Source organism: Peromyscus maniculatus, chromosome 8 (genome assembly GCF_049852395.1).
Source record: "Peromyscus maniculatus bairdii isolate BWxNUB_F1_BW_parent chromosome 8, HU_Pman_BW_mat_3.1, whole genome shotgun sequence".
NCBI lineage: Eukaryota > Metazoa > Chordata > Mammalia > Rodentia > Cricetidae > Peromyscus > Peromyscus maniculatus.
Genome location: NC_134859.1, coordinates 2,147,658 through 2,173,912, shown reverse-complemented (window position 1 = coordinate 2,173,912; position 26,255 = coordinate 2,147,658). Strand labels below are relative to the sequence as shown.

Sequence of the window (26,255 nt, the reverse complement as noted above, 5' to 3'; positions counted from 1 at the left end):
CAAAAGAAAATAAATAAATAAAAAGAGCCCATCTGGTCAGTAAGATCTTGGAATGTTTAAGTGTTTACCCTCCAACTCATTTAGGGAATTTTCATGCAGGTCATTAATAAAACAATTCAACGTGGCTTCCTAGTCTGGATCAAATGGGAAGAAGTACAAGAGAATTTGAGTCTTACAGTATTCAAAATCAAAAACTGGCAATTGTTTACTTCTCAAACAGAATCTTATCCTTCTGTAGTCAATATTAGCAATAGCAGTGGCAGGCTTGCCTGGGTCAGATAAACCTCAGGATGTCATTAGGTGCAGCATGGCCAGCTGAGCTGCCATAAGATTACCAAAATATCAGGTAAATGTATGTCTTGTTCTTGCAAAGATTTCTGTGAGGAAGCAGCTTTCCATGGATGCTGCCCTCAGGGCAGTGGCTACTTCTAGCCTCTACTTTTAACAGACTCTTCTCTACAAGCTGGAGACTCAGAGAGAATCACTGAGCTCCTGAGTGCCTCCACCCAGGAGTAACCAGTGGCCCTTCCACTCTCAGCCAGAACCAGACACACGGTTTCATCAACAGAAGATGCCAGGAGATAAGAGCCTTTCAGGAGTCCAGGGAGAGAGAAGAGTGACTATCGTGGTGAGAATTCACGTAAGAAGAAAGGCCGCTGTGATTCTTGTGAGCCAATGAGTGGAAGGGAGCAGAGAAGGGTGGCTACGCCCCCCAGGAGAAGAGACTGCTCGGGTTTAGCTGACCTTTCAAATGCCTACGGGGACCTCCTCCTGCCGTGTTGGCCATTGTCCTGTGCTTGGAAGGTGGAACACGAGAACAACCAAAGGGTCCTGGCAGCCAAATGAATGGCATGGCTCCTTGTTCTGAACCGACAAGAACAAATGGCCATTGACAAGAATCAGCGGCCATCTAGCATTTGGGGTGTTATATAAAGTCAACTCTTTTATGAGATGATGGTCATAATACATGGGTGTTGTCCCACTAAGAATTTGGCAGCCACTCACAATTTTAATCAATTTTTAATTATTGTGTTAAACCACTATAGCTAGTGATTTGGCCTGCACTTTGTTTCAGTTGTACAAGGGAACTGACTTTTGTGAGTGCCTCCTTTTTGGTGTTGAACATGCTTTCTCATTCCTTTCCCACAATATAAGAATGGATTTGTCTTAGTTTCTTTCCCTATTATTGTGGTAAAATACACTGACAAAAGAAACTTGAGGAGCATGGGTCTGGCTGACAGTTCCAGGGGACAGTGGCAATCACAGTGGCAGGAGCGTGAGGCTGTTGGTCACATTTCACCCACAGTCAGGAAGCAGAGAGCAATGAGTCCCATTTATACAATCCAGGATCCCCTACCTAGGGAATGGTCCCACCCATAATTAAGATGTATCCCCCACATCAATTAACATAATCAAGGTAGTCTGTACAGGTATCCCCAAAGGCCAATCTCCCAGGTGGTTCTACACATTTAGTATTTACCATCATACTGTGTTGTGCCTTAGCTACAGAGACCCAGAAGAAACTGTCCGGGTTCTAACGTCTTTTGTCTCACTTTTCACTGCTTTCCTGTATGGAACTCACATCTAAAATGAACCTTTTAAATTTCCCACCCTGACTCCTCCTCACATCCAGCCTCCAGCTTAACCTCCCTTGACTCTGCTAAGGACCCTCCATCCCTACGGGTGTTTGACCTGGACCATCGGTCATTCTTTAGTAGCAGGCTCCTGAGGGAAGGGGGTGGACCAGGGATCAGAAATCATAAAGAGGACAAGGAGTTGGGATCAAGAGTCTGTATGAGCTGGTGACTCATGCCAGCAAGTTTATTTAGAAGTACATCTTATATATTATTTGCAGGGGACAAATGGGACAGAGTCAAAACAAAACTGCCACAAAATGAGATGACATCAGCAGGAAGCTAATCAAGCAATACTGCACAAAGGAGACCAGGGAATCTCAGCTGTCACAAGCAAGCACACAGCAGCTTTGGGACTGATTGCCATGGCCCCTTTAAGTGGGAAGAGTTGGGTTCTCAGTCTCCTGAATCAAAGCTTCCCAAGGCTGGCCTTAGATAAGGATCCATGTTCTTTTTCCATACACTGGGGACTCAGGGAAAGTCTTGGATTGTCCTGGCTCCCAACAGGTGATCAACCCACAAATCTAAGAAATATTCTTAATTCTCTCTTTTCTTTCTCTCTGATTTCACATCCAAAGCTTTCAGTATACCTATGTTCTTCCTGGATAGTTATCAAATTCATTTCTTTCTCAGTACTTACTGGGTTGCCTTCTTCAAGTTCACCATTGTTGTCCAGATGCATTATGCATAAGCTTCCCGTTTGGTCTTGGGGCTTCTGTGTTTGCCCCTCTAATCCACTGTCTACCTGAAATCAGAATGACTCTTACAATCACAGCCACATGCCACATAACTGTGCTTCAGTTAACAATGGACTGTATATACCATGGTGGTCCCAGGAGGGGACACAGCTAAAAAAAATCCTATCATGTAGTGTTGTAGCTTGTGATGTTCAGATGTGGGGTTTGGAAAGTGACTGGGCCGTGAGGGCTCTGACATCATCTACTAATCCACCTATGGCTGCATGATGGGCTACTGGGATGTGATGACTGTGTGGAAGGTAGAGCCTGATTGGAGGATGCCAGTCACTGAAGGAGTGTCCACAGAATGAAAGCTCTGAAACCCTGAGCCAAAGTCCTCTCTCCTTTGATTTTCTTGGGTGTGATTATGAATGTAAATTGTCAGTTTGATGAGACCTAGAATCATCTGAGAGACAGAACTCTGGGCAGGCCTGTCAGGGATTACCTCAACTAAATTGGTGATGGTGGGAAGATCTTCCCACTGTGGGTAGCACCATTCCCTGGGCTGGGATCCTGGACTGCAAAAAAAGGAGTAAGTGAGCTCTGAGCATGATAAATCGTCACTCTATGTTTTGACAGCGGATGAGATGTGACCAGCTGCCTCAAGCCCCATGCTGACTTCTCCACCATGGTAGACCTCAAACTGTGAGCCCCTTCCTCCCTTAAATTGCATTTGTCAAAGTATTTTATTTACAGCAAAAAGACAAATAACTAAGGCATCAGGTATTTTCATCATAGTGACAGAATGTGACTAACACAAGCAGCACCACCAAGTGTACTATATCCACTTAGCTACTCTAGAACTGCTGTCTCAAAAATTCCCTTCCCTGTGTGGTTCTGGACTAGCTTTGATCACAGGTGAATTTAACATCAGCTATGGAAGACCAAAGCAAAAAATAGCTATGTTGCATGGAGGTGGTCAGAGCAAGGCCAAGCAATATTACAACTCACCTATGTGTGGGGAGCAGATGAAGTCCTGAGTGAATGTATATTGTAGACATGAGCATGGCTATGTAGAGGACCACAGTGCTTCAGACCTATGTTAATGGCAAGACCTTCCTCCAGTCAGGCTCAGAGGGATGGCAAGGACTTCCCCTGGTCTAGATATGCATTTTGACAGCATGTGCAGAAAATATCGACCGCAGCTTCCAGGATGACTTCTCCCTACAGAGACTCCTTCTGAGATTATCTCACCTTCCTCTTCCTATATGCAGCCATATTTAATACATGGCTGATTGTAATGCAAATATTAAAAGGTCTTATAATAATAAAAAAAAAAAAACCCAGAGCTAGATATTGAGCTGAAAGATCAGAGAAGCAGAACAGCCAGCCACTAGCTTACCTCTCTGAAATCCTCGGCCTCAAGAGAGCGAGTTCCTGAGTCCTCATGCCTTATATACATTTCTGTGTCCTGCCATATTACTTCCTGGGATTAAAGGTGTGTGTCACCACTGCCTGGTTCTGTTTCTCTCATGTAGCCCAGTGTGACCTTGAACTCACAGAGATCCAGACAGATCTCTGTCTCCCAAGTGATAGGATTAAAGGTATGTGCCACCACTGCCTAACCTCTATGTCTAATTTAGTGGCTGGCTCTGTCCTCTGATCCCCAGGTAAGTTTTATTGGGATACACAATATATCACCGTAGCTGAGTTTCCCAGCTGCTGGTCAATGCTATCAGAGCTGATACAACCTAGAATTGCCTGAAAAGAGACTCTCAATAAGGGATTGTCTACACTGAGTTGGCCTTTGAGCATGTCTTTAGAAGATAGTCTTCATTAAATTAGTTGATATGGAAAGACTCAGACAACTATGCTTGACACCATTCACTAGGCAGGGGATCTTAAACTGTATAAGACTAGAGAGGTCAACATGAGCACAAGTGAGCATGTGTGCATCCATTTCTCTCTGTTATTGACTATGGGTGAGACTAGCTGTCGAGTTCTTCCTATGAGGATGGACTGTAATCTGGAATTTTAAACTGAATAAGCCACTTTCTCCCTTCATCTGCTTTCTGTCAGGGTGTTTTTCACAGTAACAGATGTGAAACAAGGACAGAAACCAACAGGTTCCAGCTCATTCTCACAGATCCCAGGAGACCTTCCCCTTTACAGCCAAGATGGCTTCCCATCTACCTGCTCTGATGGCTGTCAGCCCAGTGCTATACACTGAAGCAACAGCCAGAGGCTAGCCATCATCTAGTTCTGGGTGACAACTCCTAAACGAATTCTTGTTCCATGTAGTGCCTAGCATATTTGCTTCTCTGATGAAACCACATCTCAGCATCTGTTTCTGGAGAATCCATCCAAAGGCAAGCTACTTAATAGATGCTCTGTGATACATTGTGATGGTTAACACTGATTGTCAACTCACCCAAATATGTAATCCTCAAAATGATAAGACTTGAGCATGTCAATCAGGAGTTATCTAGAATGGGTTCATTGTGATCAGAAGACACAGTCTAACCATGAGCATCATCATTCCTTGAGCTGGGGTGTCATACTGCAAAGGAAAAAAGAAAGAAAAAAAGCAGGGAACTACCTGAGCAGTGGCATTCACAGCTCTCTGTTGACCAGCTGCCTCCTGCCATACGATTTCCCTGCCATGGTGGACTGTATCCCCCTGAACTGTGAGCCGCAATAAACTCTCCCTTCCTTAAGAGCTTCTGTCAGGTATTTTATTGCAGCAACAAAAAGAGTAAGTGATACAGCCGCCATGGCAGTGCAGATACAATGACTCTTAACTCAGGCACGTGAGGCTGAAGGTTGTCAGTCATCCAGAGCACACAGCGCCTGTAGGAGGGAATTGACAGAACTCTTCCAAATGTGCAAAGCTGGTGTACCTTGCTGGCACACGGGGACCAAGAGGGAGTCTCCACACAGAGAACATCACAGCAGGCAGTCAGCGGGCAGAAACTGACTAATTCTCAGCACAGGTGTTCTCGCTGGTATTGATACTTGGTCTGAAGTCAAAATATAGTCTCTAATCTGGCTCCTCCTACACCAGCAGGTGTTTCTCACTCCAGAGCCTGCAATGCATGTGTCTTCTAAAACTATAAAAATAGGCATTGCTGGTGTTTCTCTATAGGAACACTTAGAAACAAACAGCATTTGGAAAGCTGCATACATCTTTTATAAACTTGTTCTACTTCCCTGGGAGGCTTGCTAGGTCTGGAGTGTGAGCATAGATCCATGTATAGTCATAAATTTCTCACGATGATGTGCTTGAAATTTGGAGCTTCCGAGAAAGGCAGCAGGACAGGTCAACTGTGAAGAAGCAGTACCTTTTATTTTAAAAGTAAAATCAATTTCTGAATTGCTTCATGTTGCTAAAATCTTGGAATTATAGATTAGGATTAAAAATATCAAATTCTAAGTAGGATATTGGGAAATGCTCAAATAAATTTAATTTCCTAATTAAAAAATAAAAATAGTTACTACCACAATAAGACAATTTTTATATCAAATATTTTCTATCTACTTATGTTCATAACTCCTTTTACAACTAGACCTTGCTCCCAGTAGAGGAAAATAAATTCTATATATAATGAGTTATTTTAAAGCTGTTTTTATTCTAAAACTTCAAAACAGACCGAATGTACTTTTCTAGTGTTTTATAACTTGGGATCAATAATCCATTGTGATAAAAAGCCACTGATCTTGCTATTCATAAAGAATATTCTGGTGGAACTGTTAATTAAATGATGCAAAGACTTTTCTTCTGTGAAGTTATGATTCACATCTGAGGCTTATAAAAAGACACTAAACACAAGGAAATAGAACATTACCCTCCAGACTCAGAGAAAAGCTTTAGTTAGAAGTGATTTTCTAAAGAAATGAACAGATTTCAAACAAGAATGTTGGCAAATACCAAGTAGGTATTTATATTTATATTCCTACCTATATCTGTTCCTATTATAAATGCAGATACAGCTACCTGGTAAATAGCAAATAAGTATTTATCTAATATCTGTATCTATTCATACCTAGATATAATTAGATGCAGATATAATTGATACAGACATTGATAAAATCAAGAGGCCTCCATGAAATACAAGTATCAAACTAGGAGCTGGAGACAGCCTCTCCCTCTTTGTCCACCAGCCTTACCCACTGCACACTGCATCCACCCTCCAGGCCCCAGTGCACTGCACACTGCACCCACTCTCCAGGCCCCAGTGCACTGCACACTGTATCCACCCTCCAGGCCCAGCCCAGCTGCACATCCTATGCTTCAGTACAGTCTAGTAAGGCTGTCCTTTTAACTCTACCCCATGTGTATTCACTCCAATCCTCAAATGTTGTGGCTCCCACATGCAATGCTCCACCTGCATCCTCCTCAATCTCCAGGCTTGGCCTAGGAGGCATCATATCCTGTGTCAGCCATGGCTGCTGTGTTCACATCAGATACACAGCCAACAAAAGGAGTCTACATGCCTAGGTCTCATCCCTAAAACACAAATAATATGAAAGGTCAGAATAGAACCCCCACCCATCAACACATTCGGGGGGGAAAAAGTGAAAATCCACGTATTCTATCTAACATAGTGCAGAAAGACGAAACCAACAGCAAACAAATCAGCAGCAAGAAAAAAAACCATGGAAATCAAACAACTCATTACTCCCTGCATGACGAATGAGTTAAAGATAGAAGTCAGAAAGTTCCTGGACTAAACAGAAGCTATAATACAATACGGCACACCCTCTGGGACATGGTGGAAGCTGTCCTGTACGAGGGATGTGTAGCCAGCAGCTCCTGTGTTAAAAAGCCAAAAAGAGCAGAAATAAAGGACTTGATGATGCAACTCAAGAAAGCAGAAAGGCATGATCAAGCCAAACCCCAATCCAGTAGATGGCAAGAAGTAATAAAAATTAGAGCCAAAATGAATGAAATGGAAATAAGGAATCAATGAGTACAACAGAGCTTCTTTGAGAGAATAAACCTATACTCCATTAAGTTGGAAAATCTTTGAAAAATGGATGGATTTCTAGATTCATCCAGATTGCCAAAGTTAAAGCAAGATGATCAATAACCTAAACAGACTCATAACCAATAAGTAAATTGAAAAAGCAAAAAAGCTCCTAACAATAAAATAAAAAGCCCAGGCCTAGAAGACTTTCAAAGCAGATCTACAGCCAATACTTCTTAAATTATTTTAAAAGCAATGAAACAGAAGGAGCTCCTCCAAGTATACTTTAATACCAAAACCTGTAAAAACAGGACAGAGCAACGTCCCTCATGAACATAATGTAAAAGTTCTCAATAAAGTACTTGCAGACCAAATATAAGCACACGTCAAAAAGATCATCCACCATAATCAAATCAGCTTCATTCCAGAGATACAGCAACAGTTCAACATGTGTTAAGTCACTAAATGTAATAACTCATATAAAGGGATTAAAGATAAAAATCACATGATAGTTTCAATAGATTCAGGAAAGGCATTTGACAAAATCTAGCATGCTTTCATGATAAAAGTTCCAGAGGGAGGAGAACTGGAGAGCACATCCCTCAACATAATAAAGCTGTATATGACAAGCCACAGCAAACATTCTAAATGGAGAAAAACTCTCAAAACAACCACACTAAAACAAGGAGTGGGACAAGGCTATTCCTTGTCTCTCCTCCTTGTCAATACAGTGCTCAGGGTGTAGCTGGAGAAATAGGCAAAAGAAGGAACTCAAAGGGACACGAATAGGGAAGGGAGACGTCAAGTTGTCCCTATGTCAAGTTGTCCCTACTTGCAGATATGCAGACATACAATATTATACCCTAAATATTCCACTTGAATTGAAGCAAAATACCAGGATACAAGACCAACTTAGAAAAATCAGTGGATGCCTCTATATGCCAACAAGAAACATACTGAGGAAGAGATCATGGGCACATTCACATTTACAATAGCCCCAAAGAAAATAAAATATCTTGGAATATCTTGTAAAATATCTTTTACCAATGAGGTAAAAGATTTCTACAATGAAAACTTTAAATCTCTGAAGAAAAGACTAGAAAATGGAAAGACTTCCCATGTCATGGACTGATAGAATTAATATTGTGAGGGGGAAAAATTCACCAAAAGTAATTTCCAGATTCAATACAACCCCAATCAAAATGCCAACAATATTTTTTTACAGAAATTAAAAAAAATACTACAATTCTTATGGAACCAGAAAAGACTCTAAATAGCATATACAATCCTAAAGAAAAAAAGAACAGTTCTGGAGTGATTATCTTTCCAGATTTAAAGGTACATTACAAAGCTATAGTAATAAAAACAGTATGGTACTGGTACAAAATAGACATGTAGACCAATGGCAAAAAATAGAAGATGCCAACACGAGTACATGTAATGTCAGCTATCTGATACTTGACAAAGCTGTCAAAAACATACACTAGAGAAAAGAGTGCCTTCAACAAATGGTACATGAGATCCACATGTAGAAGATGAAACTAGATTCATATCTATCACCAAGTACAAAAAGTAACTCCAAGTGTATCAAAGACCTCAATTTGAAACCTGAAACAATAAAACTGATAGAACAAAACATAGGTAGTACCTACAAGATATAGGTGTAGGAAAGGACTTTCAGAATAGGACTGCATTTGCCCAGGAATTAAGACTAACAATTAACAAGTGACCTCATAAAACTAAAAAGCTTCTGTCGAGTTAAGGAAACAATCAATTGAGTAAAGAGGAAACCCATTGAATAGGAGAGAATCTTTGCTAGCTATACATCTAACGGAGGATTAATGTATGAAATATATAAAGAACTCAAAAACAGTCAAGAAACTAACACAATTTTAAAAATGGACTATGGTAGTGAACAGAGAGTTCTCATAAGAAGAAATAAATGGCTAAGAAATAACTCAAAATGTTCAGGATCCCTAGCAATTCAGAAAATGCAAATCAAAACAACTTTCAGAATGGCCAAGATCAACAAAACAACAAAAATACTGGTAAAGACATGGAGGAAAAGAAACTCCAATTCGCTGTTAGTGGGATTGAAAACTGTTTCAGCCATTTTGGAAGTCAGTGTGGAGAACTCTCAAAAAGCTAAAAATAAATCTATCATGTGACCCAGTTCTACCACTCCTTGCCACTTGCCCAAAGGACTCAGCATCCTATTCTATAGATCCTTGCTCAGCAGCATCCATTGCCCCTTTATTCACAACAGTGAGGAAATGAAAGCATATAAATGTCCTTCAAATAATGGATTGATAATAAAAACATGGTACATGTACATGATGAAATACTTCTCAACTGTAAAGAAAACAGAAATCATTAAATATGCAAGTAAATTAATGGAGCTAGAAAAACAGTAACCCAGACCCAGAAAGATAAACCACATGTTCTCTCTATTCTGTGGTTCTTAGCTCCAAATCTTCAGCAGTGAGTACATAATCTGGAGTACCTACAGAAACCATGAAACCTCAAAGGGACCTGGAGTGGCAGGAGGACCATAGGAAAGAGAAGAGCAGGATGCAGGTGATATGAAGGGGGAATGGGAAAACTTGAGAAAGTCTTAATTGCAGAGGGGAGCGGAAGGGCAATACAAGAGAAGGAAGGAGGGATAAATGATATTAAGAATTCTTGAAAAAGATACAGTGAGTGATTATTTTATATTTACCTAAAACTACATATCAGTGTATGTATATACATGTACATATACACATACACATACAGTTTATATTAAGTTATACTACTTGGGATGACAATACTCCCCACCAGAGGCATAGACTATCTAACAAAAACTTCAGTGCTGGGCATGGGAAACACCCATTCTAGTTGTTGGTGAGGGGAGTTCAAGACACTCCAAAAACAATATAGGCTATTTTCACTCCCCTTAGTTGCTTTCCAGTGGTTGAAAGTGAGTCCCTATTGTTGAAGATACCACACACCTTGGACTTGGGACACAAAAGTTTGAGCTAGAACTGGCCTGAAAGCCTCCTCCCTGAAAACTAGGTTTCATGGTAGTAGAAAGTGCTAGGCAGGCTGCTGTGGAAGACAGCAATCAATAGCCCTACTTCACTGTGATGCTTATGAGCCACAACAATGTCCAGCATGGCAAGACATACCCAAATGTGCAATAGTGGTGCTTATATCTTGGCATTAAATAAGCTGTCTAATCAGACTCAACACCAGCTTGACAGGAGGAAAATCATGCATGGTAGTGGAAGCCTAGCCAACTATAATTACTAACTGCATTCTAAATACATATCCCTATGCCCTTTAGATAAGTGCAGCTCTCACCCCTCACCAAAGAAGTTTCTTTTTGCAGCAGATGGAGACTACTACAGAAAGCCCACAACTATTCAAAACGCAATAAACAACTGACCATGGGGTGCCCAGCCACATCTACATCTCTGACACAATTCCTGTACCTACAGATCAGGGAACATTCCAGAAAAAGAAGTGGATAAATTGTAAGAGCCGGAGAAGCAGGGAGTCTTCTGTGAGATTGTGCCATCCAGCTATGGCAGGAAAACTATACCCATGAAATTTCAAAAGCATGGCTGCCTAAACAAGACCTGAATAATTCCAACAACAGTTGCCATCCCAACTTGAATGAAGGAAATCTCATGAGGCCCTCCCTGTTAGGGTCCTGGAGAAGTCCCACAAAAGTTCACCATCCACATATGCAATCAGTAAGAGTGTTTATTATATTCTGTGGCCGTCCATCCTATACAAAGGCAAAATGGCAACAACCCCGAGAGAAGCTTGCAGGGTCCTTTTCAGCACAGCTAAGGGGAGTTCCTAGGGCATCTGAGTTAGGTCATCTCAGATATGATTGGCTTAAGCAAGTGGCAATCATATCAGTATGTTCTAATTGTCTAGGGCTAGCAAGGGCTGGTTAAGGTTGTAGTTTTTCTATTTGAGGACAGGTCTGGACAAGTCTCAAGCTTTGTCCTTATTTGGTTATCACCTTGAGCTCCTGTGGCTCAGGCCTGGTACATCCTTGCTCTTAGGGGTGTTGAAGATTGACTGTCCTTTGTTTGTGATTTCCTCAGAAACTGCTTGCTCAGTCTCAGGAAACTGAAATTGAGGTCTGATTTCTGAGAGAAGACTGGGCAACTTGTTATGGTGTCTGCTCATCCTCTCACACCCTAGGTGAAGAGCTATAAGCAATCAATAACCGAGAGAGAATTAATCTTCCACAATTGGAAGATTCACAAAATGATCCCCCTGATTGGTTACCCCCGGGCAATACTTAACAAACTCAGCAGGTTGTATCTATTCATTTTTATGTATACGCAACAACCATGGTTAAAGAAGAGAAGACCATAAATTTGGAAGGGAGCAGAGCTACAGGGAAAAGGTAGGATGGAGAAGAGGAAAAGAGGAAATGAAGTGATTATATTTTAATTTAAAAAATTTAAAAAGAGATAAAATGTAAATGCCAGATTAAGTAATAAAATAAGTTAATAAACACAGAAAGACTACCAAGCATGTTTATTGTGACAAAAAGTATAAATGGATTAAATTTCCCAGTCAAACAATGTTTTTTTGAAAATTTCAAACAATGTTTTTAAAACTAAAACCATATACTGATATATATATACCAAAATGAAAATTAAACTAATAGACCAATTATGCCTATAATCTTAGAACTCTGGAGGTTGAAACAGGAGAGCTGAGAACTCCAGGACAAAATGAGCCACATGGTAACTTCAGGGGTAGCCTGAATGTTGAGAGCCAGTGTTAGTTTTATGTAGGCTGTTACCCTGCAAGGAAAAGTCTCAAGGCACAACAAAACCCACTATAAGAGTTTATTAGGAGAAAGGAGGGACAGGAAAGGGTGTGCTAAGGCCTATTTGAGAGACATGTATGGAAGCAGGGGAGGGTATATGGGATCAGCCTTTTATGGACTTCCCCTTGCATGCGCATAAGGACCTACTAGTTACACCATACATGCACATAGATTATGTGATCATGCTGCACACAAATTATGTGACCACACATTGTGTGGATTACGAAGGATTTAGGGCCCTGGAAATGACTAAGCAAAAATGACCAAGTGTCTCACCAGCGCATACATGGTCATGGGGACGTGGCTAGAATTCCTATCATCCGGGACTCTTTGATTTTGACCTACAAAGACTAGATTGTTGAATGTCGCGGTAACGCCCGCATTACCGATACCCGTTCACCATGTCCGAGCGAAGGGCTGCGGATTAAAAACAGAGACAAGAGACAGCGAGTCATTCGCCACAACTGAATGCCGAATGCCGTTTATTGAAAGAGGGAAGAAACCTTTTAAATACAGGCTTACAACACAAATGGAGGATCCCCGGAGGGCATTCTTGCATCTAAGTTGTTTACACCAAAATACAGGATACAGGAACAAAGAACCTCCGGTGAGCTCTCCTCCGGTGATCCTTAGGTGAGAAGGAGACCAGCAGGGAATCTGAATAGGGAGGACATCTGGTCAAGGTCAGCAAGCAAGGTGGCAGCCACTCACAGTCGGGGGCCAGGGCCCATGGCGCCCACAGTTGAATTCTCCAACATTACATCCATGTGCAGTGCCCTCTGAGCACATTCTGGACATTCCCATTCCTTCTGCGAGAGGTCCACAGCCACATCTCTGAACGTTAACAGACTCTGGGGAGCATTTCCCAGAGAAACGTTCATTCTTCTTGTTGCTCTTCTCTGAGTTTCTATCTCTGAACCAAAAACTGGAATTCCTGATGGATCCTTTGCTACTGCCTCCTCTCTCTTGACTATCCACGGTTCTTTTTCTGCTTCACAGGTGAGCAGGACTGATTGAGCAATATGAGCACTGCACAGAAGAAAGAGATTCTTCAGAAGTCACCTAAAACTGGGAGGTTCCAGGGCCACTGGGCTGTGGTTTCCACCACTGGCGCTAACTTTCCCAGGCTGCCCTGCGCAGCGACTGCAGCTCCGGGGAGTTTTCAGGTCCCCAATACCCCATCTGATCATCCTCACCCAGTTCCAGGACCACATGGCTTCCTGTGGGTTTTGTTGTGCCTCATGACTTTTCCTCGCAGGGTAAACAGCGCCACATAAAACTATCAGCCACACCCACCCCAGGCTTTCTCGGAGGCCCTGATGAAAAGACAAAAGGTACCAAGTTCTGTATCCTTGTCCAGGGGCAGGCTTGACAAGGTCCAGTCTGGGGCCAGGGCCTCAAAGGAGTTAGGGTTTCAGTTCCTGGGAACCTGACTTTCTCCCTGAGGAGACTGAAGTTATCAGTCCCAAGGCTGCTGTGTGTTCAGTCTGCAAATGTACTTGAGATACTATGTGTTCTCTTTATTCAACATTGCTTGGGTAGCTTCCTTCTGACTTTGTCCATTGTATGACAGTTACTGCTGACTTTATCCATTTTTCTCCTGTAAATAGTATATAAGATGCTGCACTTCTGAATAAGATTGCTTGGCATGAAACATAGCTTGTGCAAGACCTTCTGATCCCATACTTTACTGTCTTCTTATCTTCCAACCTCCTAGTCATCCCCGCCCCATCACTGGGACCTGTTTCTGAAGAATGACCTGCTGGTCCAGGTCACTTCAGTTACACAGTGATACCTCACTCTCTAAATGCATAAATAAATGGAAAGCATAAGCAAAAAAACATGAAAATGGCTACTTTATACACATGTATGGAAATGTCATAATAAAACTCTGTTTTATACAATTAATATATGCCGATTTTTAAAGACCATGGCACAAGACCAAGCATGTGAGTTTAGCATATACATGAGTGTTCAGGGTGTACTGTTCACAAGAACTGGCTGTACACACCTCTTCCCAATTCCATGTTTGGTAAGGTCACCCTGGTAGCTGGAGACCAGCCACAGGAACACTAAAAAACATCAATGTAGCCTACAGAGATTAGGAGAGCTTTTTCTTCTGTTTGGGAAAGTGCTATACTTTGAGTCCCCCCAAAGGTGTATGTAGTAAAAGTTTCCTTACTACTATGATGCTACTGGGAGGCAGGGCAACCTTTAAAAGGAGGAATGGCTAATTTGAAATCTTAAGACAATTGAGTCCTTTATAATGGGACTCAGCCCCTTCTTTCTCCTCTCTTCCATCTTCTAGTAATGAGCTGGGTGGTTTTACTCCGCTTCTTCATAGCAAAGGACTAAAATTCTGCGCCAATATAAACTTGTTCTGTTTATAAGTGGATTGTCTCCAGTAAATTACAAATTACAGTAACAAAGGGGTGCGCAGCATGGGGAGGGGTTGTTTGACTGGTTGCAGTAACAAAAGGGTGCGCAGCATGGGGGAAGCGTTGTTTGGCTGTGGGTTTGGGTTAGGGTGGGTTTGTTGGTGTGATGCTGCTTTACTGGTGCATTAACACAAACACCTTCCTTCATTCATCTGCTTTGCATTTCTCAGTTTTGTTACTACAGACTGTTCTTTAGTTATGATTACTGAAGTGCTTGTGTCAATTGTCATGCCTCCTAGTTTGAATTCTGTTGCTATGATAAATAACATGACCAAGAGCAGCTTGGGGAGGAGAGGGTTTATTTCAGCTTACAGCTTAGTCTGTCACTGAGGGAAGTCAGGGCAGGAACATAAGGTAGGAAGATGGAGGTAGGAACAGAAGCAGAGGTCATGGAGGAACTCTGTTGCTCTCCATGACTTGCTCAGCCTGCTTTCTTATACCACCCAGGACCACCTGTCAAGAGATGGCCCTAGTCCCAGTGGTCTGGGTCTTCCCACATCAACGGTTAATCAAGAAAATGCCCTCCCACACTTGCCTACAGGTCAGTCTGATGGAGGCATTTACTCAGCTGAGGTTCCTTCTCCCTAGATGACTCTAGCTGTGTCAAGTTGACAAAAAACTGACCAGCACAGTACTCTGTGTGTGTGTAGGCACCACTAGAAGAAGGTACCAGAGTGCTGGGGCTAGAGTTGTGGGTATTTATGGGCTGCCTGATGTGAGCACTGGGAACTGGGTCCTCTGGAAGAATCCCAAGTGCTCTTAACGGCTCTTCTCCAGCTCCTTCAGTCTTTTGAATGCTGAACTTAGCAAGGGTAGCTTTGAACTCTCTCAGAACTGTAGTAGTTTGAATGTAATTGGCCCCCATAATCTCATAGGGAGTGGCACTATTAGGAGGTGTGGCTTTGTTGGAGTGGATGTGGCCTTGTTGGAAGAAGTGTGTCACTGTGGGGGTGGGCTTTGAGGTTTCCTATGCTCAGGATACCACCCAGTTTCTAAATCAACTTCCTGTTGCCTGCAAGATGTGGGACTCTCAGCTAATCCTCCAGCACCATATCTGCCTGCATGCCACCATACTCCCTGCCATGATAAGAAATGGACTGAACCTCTGAAACTGTAAGCAAGCCCCCTCAATTAAATGTTTTCTTTATAAGAGTTGCCATGGCCATGGTGTCTCTTCACAGCAATAGAAACCCTAAGACGGTAATCCAGGCAAACTTTGAACTTTCAATCCTCCTCTTTGGCTTTCCAAGTCCTGGGCTTGCAAGTAGCACTAGCCTGGCCAGTAGTCTTCCTCTCAACTTCATTCACACCTTTTTGAGTCTAGAACCTCCCAGGCCATGGAATGAACTCAGACATCTAATCTGTAGTCATGAGTTGACTCCCTAAATATCTTTTGATAAACAGTAAATATATATGCATCTTTTGTCTCAGTTTCTCTGGAAAACATCAACTAATACATTTCTATTACATGCTTTTGCTTTTCTTTAATAGTTTTCTAAATATTTTCATTAATTTGTAGTTATGCTAGTAATAATTTTTAATAAATGCATTATTAATTTAATTACTTACAACTTTATTTTCAATCATAAATTCTACATTCATAATATCATTGATTCAATTCATCTCTTGGCTATCTGGAGCGTAATGGGACGAATGTGTTAGAGGGACATACTGAGAATGTCTCTGCTGCATACCCACTTCAACAGTCAAGGAAGTGTGTACTAAAGTATCTTTTGCTCCAGAGTCTGTACACCTTACTCCACTGCCTGATTATCTGATGTTTCTGAGGTGGAAATGCCTAGCTCTTTTTCCCTTCCCCTGGGAGCCATCTTTCCAGGTGTGCATCATTTCTCTTTTGCCTTAAAATTCAGGCATTTCACCATAATATCCAATTCCATGGACTCAAAGAGGAATTGTTTCCCTCGTTGTCCACTCTGAAATCACATAGTACAGTGGTGTGCCACATCAGCGATGTCACTGTCCTGTCTGGTGACACTTCTGAATAACCACCGTAAGTCCTTCCTAGGCCTGGTGCTATGTGTGGTTTACACTATTTTAAACTTCTTTTCATTAGTTATTTTTGCCCACACTGGTAAACCATAAATGTAGCACCCAAGCTCTTGTCCATTTAAAAGTACTTACCTTCTATTGTTCCTCTGAACTATTTCTCCAGAGCTACTGCTTCCTTCTTTTGAAATTCTCACTCTTGTCCCTCTGTCCATACTTCTTTCCTTAGGTTAGCACTTGTTTCTTGGGGCTCTTTCTTCCCCTTGAGTTTGGGGAGAGGCTGTGTCCTGTTTCCCACTCCGTTTGATTCCGTGTTCTGCAGTTCACTCCTGTACATGAGCAGTGGACATGTCCCCACCAGATTTCAGTTGTCTCATGACTCCTCCCCACACAGTCCTCTCCAGTCTTCACCTTCTTCCCACAAATACTACACATACAATGCTTGCAAGTGCAGTGCTCTACAAAGTGTCAAGATAGAGTTAGCAATATCTGTAAATGTGTTCTCTCCTTTCTTGTGGCACCTCTGGCTCATAGGGCAGTGCAAGTTTTGAGTGTTGAGTTTCATCCAAATCTTCCATCTTGATGTACTAGTTACTTTACATTGTTGTGCCCAAAATTTCTGACAGGCAAAACTGAAGGGGGCAGCAGTTTATTTGGGTGCATAGTTCAGGGGATACAGACCTTCATAATAGGATGACATTACACCATGGCTTATTCCATGTTGGTGAAAGCTTGCGATTTGCTCACATCATAACCAACCAGGAAGCTGGAAGAGGTTCTCATCCTCAAGGCCAGCCATTAGGAGCCTCCTCCACCAGCCATGCCTATTACCCAAACGTTTTGCAGCTCCTAAAACATCCCACCATCTGGAGACCAAGCAACAAAGCACTTGAGCCTGTGGAGGAGATTTTACTCCCAAACTACAGCATCTGGTGTTCTTTCATATGTCAGTTGATTCTTCTCACACAAAGAAAGCAGCAACATCAAAGTCATTGCATCTGGAGGTAACTGTCTGTCACCTAGCATTTTCCACTCCTTCCCTACAGGAGAAACCAGCCCCAGAAAATTAAAATATGTGGTTTGACTAGTTGGAAAGCAAACTGTTCAGCACCTCTTCATTCTGCCCTTAACATCTGGTCCTTCCTCGTAGTCACAAGTGTTTCCTCTCTCATCTGAGCCCAGCTAGTATATCTGGCTTGAGTCATTTGTTTCTTCTTGAAGAATTCAGCACATGGATGAACAGCCATTCCCTAGACCACCATCAGTCATTTTCCTACAGAGACAAAGTACACCCCAGAGACACACTCTGGCTTCCACTAAAATGATGTGAGATAATTAAGATGCTATTAACTCATTTGAATCATTTTGGAGTCTTTGAAGTTTTTTATCTAATAAGATTAAAGAACCACACTAATATCATAGGAAAGTAATTTATTTCCTTCATCAAAATAAGTAAGCAATTTCTCATATCCCCATGAGATGGTGGGGTCTATATTTGGGAGCAAGACACACACACAAAAAGACAAGACATTCTTTATGATTTACTGCTGATCACGTCAAGGTCAGAATCTGCATTGATGCAAGTCAGTTAGGACAAAAATAACAAAGCACAGCAATTATTGCACACGTACGAAGCTAGGTTGAGCTTTTACAGCTATGTTCACACATACTCTGTGTGCTCCTCATTGGTAAAGCACAAATTACACTATGCATATGTGTATGAACTAAAAATGCATCTATATTAAAAGCAAATTGAATCCCTATTTATGTTTCCTTCTGATTTACTGTCAACTCAAAATAAATCCTCTGAACATTTTAACATTCCCACCTCCAGAATTTCCTCCTCTTTTGTTTGTTACCTGGCTGGAGAAAGAAGTACAGCGAAGTTTCTCTCAAATATATTTTGACTTAATTCAATAACATATTTTAAATTTTTAAAGGATTTCTTTATTTTTATTTGCCTGTATTTTGTATGCATAAGAGGGCATCAGATCCCCTGAAACTGGAATGAGAGAGAGTTGTGAGCTACTAGGTGGATGCTGGGAACCAAACCCAGTCCTCTGCAAGAACAGCCAGTGTTCTTACCCACTGAACTGTCCCTCCAACCCCTTAATTATATATTTTAATGTGAGCTGGCATAAAGAATAAATAAAAACTAGAGGAAGAAAATGTACTTTCCCAAAGTGTACATAATTTAATACGCAATATAGTTCTTTAAAGCAGCAACTCCACCAAAATTACCTATGTAGTGTTTTTTAAAAACCTGTAGTTACAAATTGCTCTGATCTTTCAGGAATCTTCTTAATTAAATAACATCTTTGCCCTAATACTCTCTGATCTCTGACTATGCCATAGAGAAACTCAGTTAATTATTGAGACATTCTCACACGATGTCCTCCATTTCTGTATACCCATTTTACAGGGAAAAGATAGACACTAAAGATACCTGTGTACATGTTCATGGATACAATGCAAAAAGAAACCCAGCCACATAATCTCAGGTTCCAGCAGATCAGGCTGAAATGCCTTGGAATGGAGTTTCATCTTTGGTTACTATGGTTACATCTCACATGTACTTCTATAGACTTCCAAAAGCACTGTACCTAATTATCTAAAAGGCATGTGACAATCAAGTATGGATTATATTAGGACATTCAAAACCCAGCCCATTCCTATGATAGATCAAAGAGAAGATTCACTTGACCATAGCAATAGATGTTTGAAAATACTTTATAAAATCCAGTGTCCATTCCCAATTTATATGCCTTAGAAAGGAGAACTGTAGCATATGAAACTATCTCAGAGCAGAAGCTTACAAAAGTGAAAGTGACCAGTCCTGGAGGCAGAGGGGAAACATGGCTGTCATTAAACTTGGATCTGCAGAAAATGGCTGGCCAAGCTCCAGAGTCATGGAAGCTATAGTTAGGCTTGTAGATGGCTAATAGATTCATCTTCACAAGAACAATAGGAAAATATTAGAGGTGGAAGACCCAGAGATCCCTCAACGAAACCAAGAGGTCCAAAAGCTCTGTGTATGCACAGAGCTGCCAGGTAACCCTCAAGTACCTTACCCCAGCCTTCTCTGTTAACAGTCACTGGTCTCCAGGTGTTAGCCAGCCTCCAACAGGCAAGATGGAAACAAAGAAAAGAAACTTCTAGAAAAAAAAAATGGCTGCTGCTTCTCTTTCCAGACCCTAAAAAAGTCCACTACAAGTTTTCCCCACTCCCTAGCTGCTGGTTTATTCACAGACACTTCCACACAGACTCTTGAATCTGAAGCAAGAGATACTAAGAGGCAGAGGAGAATGCATCCCCCATCCAAAGAGCCAAGCTCCTCCTACAGTCTTGATCTCTATGTCCTTGGTTCCTGCTCGCTCTCTCTCTCTCTCTCTCTCTCTCTCTCTCTCTCTCTCTCTCTCTCTCTCTCTCTCTCTCTCTCTTCTCCCTCCCTCCCCCACACCGTGTGTGTGTGTGTGTGTGTGTGTGTGTGTGTGTGTGTGTGTGTGTGGTATTTGCAGGGTGAGGTACACAAGTGTCTTCACATTGTGTGGAGACCAGAGGACCATTTTCAGTGTGTCATTGCTCAGGAGCTAGCTACCTATCCACCTTGTGTTTTGAGACAGGGTTGCTTGACAGCCTGGAGATCACCAGTTAGACTAGGGTGACTGCCCAGAGTCCCAGGGATGCACTCATCTCCACCTCCCCTGTGCTGGGATTACAAATATACACCACTGCACCCAGCTTTCTGGCACAGGTTCTGGAGATCAAACTCAGATACTCGTACTTGTGTGGCAAGCGCTTGACTGAATAAGCCATCTTCCCAGCCTGGTTCCTTTTAAGTAACCTGGTTCTTCATCTTCTTGGAAATTAAGTGAATCACACAATAGCTTACCACAAACCCCTGGGCCTTTTAATAAGCCAGAATCCATTTCAATTGCTAACCATTCAACATCTGTCTCAACTAAATCCCAAATGTCACTAGACAAAATATAATGTATTATCTATGGCATCATTTAAATAAAAATAAAAGCTGCCCACAAAGCAATGAGTATGGCTGACTTTATTCTCTTTCTCTTACTGTTCTGTACATTCTAATTATTGTGCAGTATGTATGTATATAATAATGATAAAATGTTTAATAATTGATAAATGTATTCACTCACCATCACAGTCTCCCAAAAGCTGATTCTGTGAAACAAGTTCCCATACAGAAGTCCACTGGGAAATTCTCAACATCCATGAGGAAATAGAGACCAAGAACTGGTCCGGTGGAGGAGCTGAACTGAGATGCAGTCACAAGGACTCCAGGAGGGACTCTGAACTTGAGCTGACCTTTCTGTCACCCTGAATTGGGATGGGAACCACAGCTTAATCCTCACATAAACAGGGCATCATATATGGCTTACCCCAATCGTGAGCAAAGCAGCTTTTTAGCTGAAGGCAAATCTTTCAAAAGAGTTTGGCTAAGAGCTTGTAGCTGCCAAAACCCAAGCAGCTGAGGGAATTATTTGCACTGCCAGAGTGGAGCAATCTGCTCAGTACTGTGCAGTGCCCACAGCTGTCTACTGCTTCTTCTGCTCGGCTGTGTGCCTAACGTAATCAAGTCTGGAAATAGCTCGTCCAAGATTCCATCTTTTCTGGGATGAATTTGGAAGAGGACTATAACAATTCCATCCATCAATAAAGCCTCCTTCCTTCTTCTTTCCCTTCCTCTCCCTCTTCTTTTCTCCCCTCTTCCCTTTCTCCCCTTCTTCCTTTCCCTCTTCCTTCTCCTCTTCCTTCCCTCTTTCCTTCTTTTCTTCCCTCTTGCCTTCATTCTCCCACTCTTCCTTCTTTCTTTTCTTCTTCTTTCCTTCCTCCCTCCCTCCCTTTCTCCCTTCCTCCCTCCCTCCCTCCCTCCCTCCCTCCCTCCCTCCCTTCCTTTCTCCCCTTCCCTTATTCCTTCTCCCCTTCCCTTATTCCTCCCCCCAGAAGCTGTTCTTGATTCCCCACCATGGATAGCACATCTGCTTGAGAAGACAGACTCCCATCATCAAGAGGTCTAAACACTCTTAGAAGTAGCTGCTGTTCCTGTCCTTTTCCCTGCAAAATTGAGGCAACAACAATCAAAAGACATCCATGGAAATCATTACCTGTGTGTCAACTGCGTTCTCCTCTCCCTTGTATCACATAAGCACAGCACTCTTCCAGTGACCAGCTATAACTGTACTGGTCAAAATGGTGTCCCGGTCCTTGCTCACTCTTTACTCTTAGCACAAGAAGCCTCAAGAGCCCAAGAACATTGTAATGGCTTTTACTGTTCCCTCTAGTGTAAGTACTCCATCTTGAGAATCCAGACCACTAAACCAACAAAATCATTTCTGTGTGGACAGAATGCATAAATTCTTGTGAGTCACTGGACCCACCCCTTGTTTCCAAGAACTGTTCTTCCTATATATGTGATACACCATAGACTGGTGATTCCCTTAGGGTTGAACTGTGTACTGGATGATGCTAGTCTACAAGCCACCCTCACTACATCTTGTCTGTCCACAACACTGTCCACAGGCCATGTTCTCTATCTGTCAAGCCAGAAGTAGCCTGTCCTTATTACTTGGGTCTGATACATGAATCTTCCTTCATCTGTCATAAAAATGGACTTCAAGGTGAGTAACCTGTGTAGTTACATTCAGAAAGGATCTTTGTTCAATTGATTTCTCTGCTGTCACTATCTTAAAAATACCAATAATAGTGTGTGTGTGTGTGTGTGTGTGTGTGTGTGTGTGTGTGTGTGCGCGCGCGCGCGCGCTGCTGTGATAATGGCCAGAGAACACTCTGTGTTGTTCCTCAGGAGCCATCCACCTTGTTTTTTGAGACAGGAGATCTCACTGGCCTGGAGCACCCCAAGCAGACTTAGACTGGCTAACCAGTGGAGTCCCAGGAATTCTCTTGTCTCTGCCTGCCCAGTGATATGCCCAGCACTTTTACTGTGGGTTCTGGGAACTGAACTCAGGTCCCCATGCTTACAAGACAGGCACCTTACTGAATGAGCCATCTCCCCAGCCCCCAAATAATTATTTTTAACAGGGTGCCCTGCACTTTTCATGTTGAACTGAGTTCCACAGATTGTGTAGCCAGTTCTTCCCTCTGCCTCTTCTCAGAATAAATGCCAAGAAGGACAAAGCAGTAAGAGAAAACGATGTCCCCAAAAAGGGCAAACACTTCACAAAGCTTACCTGCCTTCACATTAGTTTCTGGGCAGAAAAGCTTCCTCGAGGCATCCGGTGAATCTGTACAGGTTAACTCCTAATCTATAAGAACACTACCATGTTCTCAAGAGGGGCAGGTGACTGGTGTTCATGTTCAGCTTTATTCCTGCTTTTCTCTCCCCTTTTCTGTTAATGATGAATAGCTTGTCAAAGAGTGTGAAAAAAAATGCTTAATTTAATTAGTCACCAGAAGTTCTTATTTCTGAGAAAAAAAATGTAATGATTAAATTCCCTCTGCCTCTTAGTGGTTAGATATCAAATACAGCATCTCCTACCAGTGGACACAGGTCATTGTGCAAGTGACTTTCTCTACAGAGAATTAACATGGGTTCTCCATTTTCAGAGAATTAATGTAAACGGTGCACACAGCAGGGGCTCCTGTGGCCCTCCAAGCCTGGGCAGAGCTTCAGAGGCATTGAAACTTACAATGGTTCATTTTCTGTCAGCCTGATCAGGCAGAATCTGGCTGGATGTTTAGTGGAATATTATTCTAGGTGTTTCTATGAGGGTGTCTTTTCCCATTTTATTTACTTTTACATGTGCATACTGTGCTTTAGTCAGAGTTCCCCCCACATTACACTGCAATTGTCCCCTACTTCCTGGTCCCCTTCCCAAACAGTCCCCCTTCTACTTTCATTTGTTTTTTCTTCTTAACTTAGATTCTGCACATGACAGAAACGCAATGTTTATCTTTCTAGGTGTTCTCTTTTGCTTAATATAATGATCTCCATCTCTATCCATTTTTCTATAAATGTCATAATTACATTCTTCTTTGTAGCTGAATAAAACTCCATTGTGTATATTTACCACATGAATTTGATCCTTTTACCCACTGATGGACATCTAGACTGATTCCATAACTTGGCTATTGTAACAGAACCAGAACAAATACAGAGACACACAACACACAACCATTTCTCTAGTCCATTCCAGTCCATTTCTCTGTTAACCATTGTCTCAAAACATAATATGTTAAAAGCATAATCTGTCAAAAGATGGCTACTGGATTACTTTAAACATTTTCAGATGTTTTCAGGTTAACAAGACACCATTTATTTGCAAGTGTTGATAACTCATATAAAAGTCCTATGACATCACAGTACTGCAGGCATCCCTTGTCACTCACATGGCTGTAACTCAAGTTCAAGAGGATCAGATGCCCTTTTCTGGTGCCCTTGGGCATTACACATATGTGGTGCAGGCAAAATATACATGTAAATAAATCTTTTTTTAAGCCTTGTAAACATCAGTGGATATAAAAATCCAACTCTAGTTATGACATGTTGATTCAAACCCTTCTGACTTTGTGCTGAAGGGATGGAAACAATCTGAGTCTCGAGTTTTAATCTAAAATACAATTGATTTAAGTCAGACATCCAAGGCAGCAGCAAGTGGGAAAGGGTGGATAACAAGTATGGCAAGCATCCTGGGCTCTGTGCTCCACGTTTACCCAGGGAGACTTAGGAAACCTATTTAATATCTTTGAGTCTTGTTCTCCTCTCTTGACAAGTGAAGAGAATAATACTCCCCACTTTTGCAGAGACATAGGAGAATGTGCTTAGTCTCCTGTCTGATAAGTAGTAAGGCTCTCACAGAGCTTTGGTATTGTATTTGTCATCATTATTTCTTGCCCATTCCCAACAGAGAAGCCTGATAAACACTTGTCTACCAAGAATCAAGTAATGCCTTATCACATTCACCTTATCACATTCACCCTGTGCTAATCCCACTCCACACCCCAGCTGAGTCACTAAACCACGCCAGCAAGAGCTACAAAGCCCCATGCTGACCTGGCCCTAGAATCAGGCAAGCCCAGCAATCACTTGCCTCCTACTTGGTCTCCTTTCTGTCTTAGAGAATTTCTGCTTCTAGTTCCTCTACCCAATACACATTTTTCTCTCCTTGTCCTCTTTAGCAAGGTCTCAAAGTTATGCTCACACACTACCTCCTTGGACAAGCCATCCTAGACAACCAGACCAGAAGAGCCTTTATGACGCACTCTTGAGACCTCTGAACTTTCTTTCATTGCACCCAGCTATTAATATTGACTTATTTTTTGTTTAACTTTGTCAACTTGACACAAACACCACCCTGTGACATTAACTGTTGCCCTCCATAAACATCTTAAATCTAGAATCACCTGAGAAGAGAGTATCAGAGAAGAATTATCTACACTGGGCTGGCCTGTGGGTATCTATGGGAGATTGGTCTTAATTAAGTTAATTAATGTGAACAGACCCAGCCCATTTTGGGTGATACCACTCCATAGGCAGGGTTCTGTGAGTAAAGAAATGGAGCTGAGTACGACAAGCAAGTGGGCAGGCAAGCAAATGAGCATGCATTAATTATGCTCTGTTCCTGACTGTGTGATGTAACTGATCTCCTGCCTTATCTTCCCCACAGAGGTGGGGTGTGACCTGGAATTGTGAGTTGTAATAAATTCTTTCTCCCTAAGTTAGTTTTTGATAGGATATTTTATCATAGCAACAGAGACAAATGAAAACATTTGGTTAGCACTTTCTTTTTGAGTGAGAAGTCCAGGAGTGACCATCCCGGAAGGGTCCAGATTTAATGAGCTTTTGATGTCACACCGCCCTGCACCTCTAAACTGCACATCCATGCATGCAACCAATCACAGACATGAAAGAGTGGCAACTGTACTGGACATGAACAATCTCCCAAGCAATGCACTATAGCGAATGTTTAGCAGCATGTGCATTGTGTTAGGTATTACAAGTCTCCAGTGATGGTCAAAACTGTGCAGCAGGACTGTGGAGGGTCTATGCAAAGACTACACCATTCCAAGTTAACATTTTTGCCTCGTGGCAGAGAACAGAACCCAGGGCTTTGCACATGCTCAGTAAGCACATGGCCTATGTTTCCAGTCCACTGCACCACTTTATATAATGGATTTGAGCATCTGCATATTACAGCAGTGTGGGGGGAAGGAGAATGGAGCCAATCCCCATGGATACCAAGGGATGACTACATATAGTTTAAAAGACTACATGCTGAGAAAGATGTCAGTGGCCTGGCTCTGGCTGCTGAGATGCGACTGGGATGGGTAGGAGAAAAACGATGCTTGATCTCATTGCCAGCCTTATGTCAAAGGCCAATAAGGACCTGCCTATATCCTCATGGGCAAATAAGAAAGAGATGTGTCTATTCAGAATGAAGAGAGGGAGAGGCAAGAGAAAAGGATGGGAGGAGGAAGGGGAGAGGGGGAGGACAGGGGAAGGAAGAGAAGGAGAGAGAGAGTGGGGAGGGAGGAGGGAAAGCAGGCTAAGAAATAAAGGCTTGGAGAATCAGTGTGATAGTAACATGGGAGCAAAACCATTACTCTACTTATGAAGGACTAAAGGTGAACTGTAAATCCAACAGTCAAAATGTACAAAAATCCACCGCCTCAGATGCCAGCATGAGATGTTAGCTGTTGTCCACCAT

At 42.1% G+C, this 26,255-nt stretch overlaps 1 long non-coding RNA gene across 1 annotated transcript in view; it reads right to left on the bottom strand.

The window, feature by feature from the left end:
• Window positions 1–23,075, bottom strand: part of LOC143274443 (uncharacterized) — a 57,391-nt gene extending 34,316 nt beyond the window's left edge. Inside the window, exon 1 of the long non-coding RNA XR_013053088.1 lies at window positions 22,779–23,075. This is a non-coding gene — a long non-coding RNA (uncharacterized LOC143274443). The remainder of the gene's footprint in view (window positions 1–22,778) is intronic.
• Window positions 23,076–26,255: the final 3,180 nt, after the last annotated feature.